Raw genomic sequence first — 8,875 nt, 5'->3', positions numbered from 1 at the left:
AATCGGGGCCTGAGTATACAGAAGGATGAAAGACATATAAGAAATAGAGTGAATTGGAACGATGTGGTATACCGGGATCGATGTGCTTTGAATGGATTCAAGTAGGGCATGTGAAGCGAAAAGGGTAAACGATGGAAAGGTCTGTTGGGCCTAGATGTGTAAAGGATGCTGTGGTTTCAGTGCATTACACATGACAGCTAAAGACTGGGTGTGAACGAATATAGTTACTTCGCTGAAACAGGAGATAGCGTTGCTGATTCCCACGGTGCGGGTTCGCGCCAGGAATAGATTAAGGAAAGCAAGTATGGATACGTACATGAGTATATATATGCATTTGTTGATATACATATGTAAATATATGTATATGTATGTATATGAGCATTTATGGGTGTATTTTAACTTTCTAAAAGGGGAAACAGAAGAAGGAGTCACGCGGTGAGTGTTCAACCTCCTCGAAGGATCAGATAGGTGTCTCTAAATGTGTGTGGATGTAACCAAGATGAGAAAAAGGAGAGATAGTATGTTTGAAGAAAAGAACCTAATGTTTTGGCTCAGAGTGAAACGAAGCTCAAGGGTAAAGGGAAAGAGTGTTTGGGAATGTCTTTAGAGTAAAGTCAGTGGTTAGTGAGAGGACAAGAGCAAGGGAAGGAGTACCATAACTCCTGACACAGGAGTGGTGGGAGTATGTGATAGAGTGTGGAAAAGTAAACTCTAGATTGATATGGGTGAAACTGAAAGTGGATGGAAAGAGAAGGGTTATTATTGGTGCATATGCATCTAGGCATGAGAAGAAAGATCATGAGAGGCAAGTGTTTTGGGAGCAGCTGAGTGAGCGTGTTATTAGTTTTGATGCACGAGACCGGGTTATAGTAATGTGTGCTTTGAATGCAAACGTGAGTAATGTTGCAGTTAAGGGAATAATTGGTATACATGGTGTGTTTAGTGTTGTAAATGGAATGGTGAACAGCCTGTAGATTTATATGCTGAAAAAGGACTGGTGATTGGGTATACCTGGTTCAAAAAGAGATACACATAAGTATACGTATATAAGGAGGAGAGATGGCCAGAGAGCGTTATTACATTACGTGTTAATTAAATCGCGCGCAAAAGAGAGACTTTTAGATGTTAATGTGCTGAGAGGTGCAAATGTGGAGGCTAAGGTGAAGATTTATCGAAGTTTTTAGAAAATAAGAGAGAATGTTGGGGTGAAGAAAGTGGTGAGAGTAAGTATATATAAGTATATATAAGTATATATTATCCCAGGGGATAGGGGATTAAGAATACTTCCCACGTATTCCCTTCGTGTCGTAAAAGGCGACTAAAAGGGGAGGGAGCGGGGGGCTGGAAATATATATATATATATATATATATATATATATATATATATATGTATATATATATTTTTTTTTTTTTCGCTTTCTCGCTGTCTCCCGCGTTTGCGAGGTAGCGCAAGGAAACAGACGAAAGAAATGCCCCAACCCACCCTCATACACATGTATATACATACACGTCCAAACACGCAAATATACATACCTACACAGCTTTCCATGGTTTACCCCAAACGCTTCACATGCCCCGATTCAATCCACTGACAGCACGTCAACCCCGGTATACCACATCGATCCAATTCACTCTATTCCTTGCCCGCCTTTCACCCTCCTGCATGTTCAGGCCCCGATCACACAAAATCGTTTTCACTCGATTTTTCCACCTCCAATTTGTTCTACCACTTCTCCTCGTTCCCTCCACCTCCGACACATATATCCTCTTGGTCAATCTTTCCTCACTCATTCTCTCCATGTGCCCAAACCATTTCAAAACACCCTCTTCTGCTCTCTCAACCACGCTCTTTTTATTTCCACACATCTCTCTTACCCTTACGTTACTTACTCGATCAAAGCACCTCATACCACACAGTATCCTCAAACATCTCATTTCCAGCACATCCATCCTCTTGCCTACAACTCTATCCATAGCCCACGCCTCGCAACCATACAACATTGTTGGAACCACTATTCTTTGAAACATACCCATTTTTGCTTTCCGAGATAATGTTCTCGACTTCCACACATTCTTCAAGGCTCCCAGGATTTTTGCCCCCTCCCCCACCCTATGATCTACTTCCGCTTCCATGGTTCCATCCGCTGCCAGATCCACTCCCAGATATCTAAAACACTTTATTTCCTCCAGTTTTTCTCCATTCAAACTTACCTCCTAATTGACTTGACCCTCAACCCTACTGTACCTAATAATCTTGCTCTTATTCACATTTACTCTTAACTTTCTTCTTTCAAACACTTTACCAAACTCAGTCACCAGCTTCTGCAGTTTCTCACATGAATCAGCCACCAGCGGTGTATAATCAACGAACAACTATTGACTCACTTCCCAAGCTCTCTCATCCACAAAGGACCTTATACTTGCCCCTCTTTCCAAAACTCTTGCATTTACCTCCCTAACAACCACATCTATGAACAAATTAAACAACCATGGAGACATCACACACCCCTGCCGCAAACCTACATTCACTGAGAACCAATCACTTTCCTCTCTTCCTACACGTACACATGCCTTATATCTTCGATAAAAACTTTTCACTGCTTCTAACAACTTGCCTCCCACACCATATATTCTTAATACCTTCCACAGAGCATCTCTATCCACTCTATTATATGCCTTCTCCAGATCCATAAATGCTACATACAAATCCATATCCTTTTCTAAGTATTTCTCACATACATTCTTCAAAGCAAACACCTGATCCACACATCCTATACCACTTCTGAAACCACACTGCTCTTCCCCAATCTGATGCTCTGCACATGCCTTCACCCTCTCAATCAGTACCCTCCCATATAATTTACCAGGAATACTCAACAAACTTATACCTCTGTAATTTGAGCACTCACTCTTATCCCCTTTGCCTTTGTACAAAGGCACTATGCACGCATTCCGCCAATCCTCAGGCACCTCACCATGAGTCATACATACGTTAAATAACCTTACCAACCAGTCAATAATACAGTCACCCCCTTTTTTAATGTTAATTGACAGGCGCGCGAAAGAGAGACTTTTGGATGTTAATGTGCTGAGAGGTGCAACTGGAGGAATGTCTGATCATTATCTTGTGGATTCTAAGGTGAAGATTTGTATGGGTTTTCAGAAAAGAAGAGTGAATATTGGGGTGAAGAGGGTGGTGAGAGTAAGTGAGCTTGGGAAGGAGACTTGTTTGAGGAAGTACCAGGAGAGACTGAGTACAGAATGGAAAAAGGTGAGAACAATGGAAGTAAGGGGAGTGGGGGAGGAATTGTTTGTATTTAGGGAATCAGTGATGGATTGCGCAAAAGATGCTTGTAGCATGAGAAGAGTGGGAGGTGGGTTGATTAGAAAGGGTAGTGAGTGGTGGGATGAAGAATTAAGATCATTAGTGAAAGAGAAGAGAGAGGCATTTGGACGATTTTTGCAGGGAAAAAATGCAATTGAGTGGGAGATGTATGAAAGAAAGAGACAGGGGTCAAGAGAAAGGTGCAAGAGGTGAAAAAGAGGGCAAATGAGAGTTGGGGTGAGAGAGTATCATTAAATTTTAGGGAAAATAAAATGATGTTCTGGAAGGAGGTAAATAAATTGGGTAAGACAAGGGAGCAAATTGGAACTTCAGTGAAGGGTGCTAATGGGGAGTTGATAACAAGTAGTGGTGATGTGAGAAGGAGATGGAGTGACTATTTTGAAGGTTTGTTGAATGTGTTTGATGATAGAGTGGCAGATATAGAGTGTTTTGGTCGAGGTGGTGTACAAAGTGAGAGGGTTAGGGAAAATGATTTGGTAAACAGAGAAGAGGTAGTAAAAGCTTTGCGGATGATGAAAGCCGGCAAGGCAGCAGGTTTCGATGGTATTGCAGTGGAATTTATTAAAAAAGGGGGTGACTGTATTGTTGACTGGTTGGTAAGGTTATTTAATGTATGTATGACTCATGGTGAGGTGCCTGAGGATTGTCGCAATGCATGCATAGTGCCATTGTACAAAGGTAAAGGGGATAAGAGTGAGTGCTCAAATTACAGAGGTATAAGTTTGTTGATTATTCCTGGTGAATTATATGGGAGGATACTGATTGAGAGGGTGAAGGCATGTACAGAGCATCAGATTGGTGAAGACCAAGAGGATATATGTGTCGGAGGTGGAGGGAACGAGGAGAAGTGGGAGACCAAATTGGAGGTGGAAAAATCGAGTGAAAACGATTTTGTGTGATCGGGGCCTGAACATGCAGGAGGGTGAAAGGAGGGCAAGGAATAGAGTGAATTGGATCGATGTGGTATACCGGGGTTGACGGGCTGTCAGTGGATCGAATCAGGGAATGTGAAGCGTCTGGGGTGAACCATGGAAAGCTGTGTAGTTATGTATATTTGCGTGTATGGACGTATATATATATATATGTGTATGGTGGTGGGTTGGGCCATTTCTTCCGTCTGTTTCATTGCGCTACCTCGCAAACGCGGGAGACAACGACAAAGCAAAAAAATGAAAAAAAAAAAAAAAAATATATATATATATATATATATATATATATATATATATATATATATATATATATATATATATATATATATATATATATATATATATATATATATATTTATATATATATATGTATATAAAATATATCTATCTATCTATCACTCCATATATATCTAACTATCACTCCATATATATATATATATATATATATATATATATATATATATATATATATATATATATATATATATATATATATATATATATATATATATATATATATGGAGTGATAGTTCTCATACATGGTGCTTTGACAAGAAAATAGTGAAATTGGAAAAAATGTAGCTTAGACATTGAAGCTTATTGATACAGTGGTTAAACTGATGAAAACTACTATTGACGTTTGTGTAAATAGATTCTACATTTCCCTTTCCATAGCCAGAGGTTGAACCATTCTGTGACATTCCTTTTTTTCATTTCATTTCAAGCTAGAAGTTTCAGTTTTCTAAATTATTTCTTACATTTTTCATATGTATATATATGTACATGTGTGTGTGTGTGTATATGTGCTTATGTATGTGAGAAACTGCAGAAGCTGGTGACTGAGTTTGGTAAAGTGTGTGGAAGAAGAAAGTTAAGAGTAAATATGAATAAGAGCAAGGTTATTAGGTACAGTAGGGTTCAGGGTCAAGTCAATCGGGAGGTGAGTTTGAATGTAGAAAAACTGGAGGAAGTGAAGTGTTTTAGATATCTGGGAGTGGATCTGTCAGCGGATGGAACCATGGAAGCGGAAGTGGATCATAGGGTGGGGGAGGGGGCGAAAATTCTGGGGGCCTTGAAGAATGTGTGGAAGTCGAGAACATTATCTCGGAAAGCAAAAATGGGTATGTTTCAAGGAATAGTGGTTCCAACAATGTTGTATGGTTGCGAGGCGTGGGCTATGGATAGAGTTGTGCGCAGGAGGATTGATGTGCTGGAAATGAGATGTTTGAGGACAATGTGTGGTGTGAGGTGGTTTGATCGAGTGAGTAACGTAAGGGTAAGAGAGATGTGTGGAAATAAAAAGAGCGTGGTTGAGAGAGCAGAAGAGGTTGTTTTGAAGTGGTTTGGGCACATGGAGAGGATGAGTAAGGAAAGATTGACCAAGAGAATATATGTGTCGGAGGTGGAGGGAACAAGGAGAAGAGGGAGACCAAATTGGAGGTGGAAAGATAGAGTGAAAAAGATTTTGTGTGATCGGGGCCTGAACATGCAGGAGGGTGAAAGGAGGGCAAGGAATAGAGTGAATTGGAGCGATGTGGTATACCGGGATTGACGTGCTGTCAGTGGATTGAATCAAGGCATGTGAAGCGTCTGGGGTAAGCCATGGAAAGCTGTGTAGGTATGTATATTTGCGTGTGTGGACGTATGTATATACATGTGTATGGGGGGGGTTGGGCCATTTCTTTCGTCTGTTTCCTTGCGCTACCTCGCAAACACGGGAGACAGCGACAAAGTATAATAAAAATATATATATATATATATATATATATATATATATATATATATATATATATATATATATATATATATATATATATATATATATATATATATATATATTATCCCTGGGGATAGGGGTGAAAGAATACTTCCCACGCATTCCTCGCGTGTCGTAGAAGGCGACTAGAGGGGACTCGAGAGGGGGGCCAGAAATGCTCCCCTCCTTGTATTTTTCTTAACTTTCTAAAATGGGAAACAGAAGAAGGAGTCACGCGGGGAGTGCTCATCCTCCCCGAAGGCTCAGACTGTGGTGTCTAAATGTGTGTGGATGTAACCAAGATGTGAAAAAAGGAGAGATAGGTAGAATGTTTGAGGAAAGGAACCTGGATGTTTTGGCTCTGAGTGAAACGAAGCTTAAGGGTAAAGGGGAAGAGTGGTTTGGGAATGTCTTGGGAGTAAAGTCAGGGTTTAGTGAGTGGACAAGAGCCAGGGAAGGAGCAGCAGTACTCCTGAAACAGGAGTTTTTGGAGTATGTGATAGAATGTAAGAAAGTAAATTCTAGATTAATATGGGGAAAACTGAAAGTTGATGGAGAGAGATGGGTGATTATTGGTGCATATGCACCTGGGCATGAAAAGAAAGATCATGAGAGGCAAGTGTTTTGGGAGCAGCTGAATGAGTGTGTTAGTGGTTTTGATGCACGAGACCGGATTATAGTGATGGATGATTTGAATGCAAAGGTGAGTACTGTGGCAGTTGAGGGAATAATTGGTATACATAGGGTGTTCAGAGTTGTAGATGGAAATGGTGAAGAGTTTGTAGATTTATGAGCTGAAAAAGGACTGGTGATTGGGAATACCTGGTTTAAAAAGCGAGATATACATAAGTATTCGTATATAGGTAGGAGAGATGGCCAGAGAGCGTTATTGGATTACGTGTTAATTGACAGGCGCTCGAAAGAGAGACTTTTGGATGTTAATGTGCTGAGAGGTGCAACTGGAGGGATGTCTGATCATTATGTTGTGGAGGCTAAGGTGAAGATTTGTATGGGTTTTCAGAAAAGAAGAATGAATATTGGGGTGAAGAGGGTGGTGAGAGTAAGTGAGCTTGGGAAGGAGACTTGTGTGAGGAAGTACCAGGAGAGACTGAGTACAGAATGGAAAAATGTGAGAACAATGGAAGTAAGGGGAGTGGGGGAGGAATGGGATGTATTTAGGGAATCAGTGATGGCTTGCGCAAAAGATGCTTGTGGCATGAGAAGAGTGGGAGGTGGGTTGATTAGAATGGGTAGTGAGTGGTGGGATGAAGAAGTAAGATTATTAGTGAAAGAGAAGAGAGAGGCATTTGGATGATTTTTGCCGGGAAAAAATGCAATTGAGTGGGAGATGTATAAAAGAAAGAGACAGGAGGTCAAGAGAAAGGTGCAAGAGGTGAAAAAGAGGGCAAATGAGAGTTGGAGTTGAGAGAGTATCATTAAATTTTAGGGAGAATAAAGAGATGTTCTGGAAGGAGGTAAATAAATTGCGTAAGACAAGGGAGCAAATGGGAACTTCAGTGAAGGGTGCTAATGTGGAGGTGATAACAAGTAGTGGTGATGTGAGAAGGAGATGGAATGAGTATTTTGAAGGTTTGTTGAATGTGTTTGATGATAGAGTGGCAGATATAGGGAATTTTGGTAGAGGTGGTGTGCAAAGTGAGAGGGTTAGGGAAAATGATTTGGTAAACAGAGAAGAGGTAGTAAAAGCTATGCAGAAGATGAAAGCCGGCAAGGCAGCAGATTTTGATGGTATTGCAGTGGAATTTATTAAAAAAGGGGTGACTGTATTATTGACTGGTTGGTGAGGTTATTTAATGTATGTATGACTCATGGTGAGGTGGCTGAGGATTGGCGGAATGCGTGCATAGTGTCATTGTACAAAGGCAAAGGGGATAAGAGTGAGTGCTCAAATTAGAGACGTATAAGTTTGTTAAGTATTGCTGGTAAATTATAGGGGAGGGTATTGATTGAGAGCGTGAACGCAAAATCTTTTTCACTCCATCTTTCCACCTCCAATTTGGTCTCCCACTTCTCCTCGTTCCCTCCACCTCCGACACATATATCCTCTTGGTCAATCTTTCCTCACTTATTCTCTCCATGTGCCCAAACCATTTCAAAACACCCTCTTCTGCTCTCTCAACCATGCTCTTTTTATTTCCACACATCTCTCTTACCCTTACGTTACTTACTCGATCAAACCACCTAACACCCCACATTGTCCTCAAACATCTCATTTCTAGCACATCCATTCTCCTGCCCACAACTCTATCCATAGCCCACGCCTCGCAACCATACAACATTGTTGGAACCACTATTCCTTGAAACATACCAATTTTTGCTTTCCGAGATAATGTTCTCGACTTCCACACATTCTTCAAGGCCCCCAGAATTTTCGCCCCCTCCCCCACCCTATGATCCACTTCCGCTTCCATGGTTCCATCCGCTGCCAGATCCACTCCCAGATATCTAAAACACTTTACTTCCTCCAGTTTTTCTCCATTCAAACTTACCTCCCACTTGACTTGACCCTCAACCCTACTGTACATAATAACCTTGGTCTTATTCACATTTACTCTTAACTTTCCTCTTTCACACACTTTACCAAACTCAGTCACCAGCTTCTGCAGTTTCTCACATGAATCAGCCACCAGCGGTGTATAATCAGCGAACAACAACTGACTCACTTCCCAAGCTCTCTCATCCCCAACAGACTTCATACTTGCCACTCTTTCCAAAACTCTTGCATTCACCTCACTAACAACCCCATCCATAAACAAATTAAACAACCATGGAGACATCACACACCCCTGCCGCAAACCTACATTCACTGAGAACCAATCACTC

This window comes from Panulirus ornatus, chromosome 46 (genome assembly GCF_036320965.1).
Source record: "Panulirus ornatus isolate Po-2019 chromosome 46, ASM3632096v1, whole genome shotgun sequence".
Classification (NCBI taxonomy): Eukaryota; Metazoa; Arthropoda; class Malacostraca; order Decapoda; family Palinuridae; genus Panulirus; species Panulirus ornatus.
The sequence above is the reverse complement of the archived record's forward strand: the minus strand, read 5'-3'. Positions refer to the sequence as shown.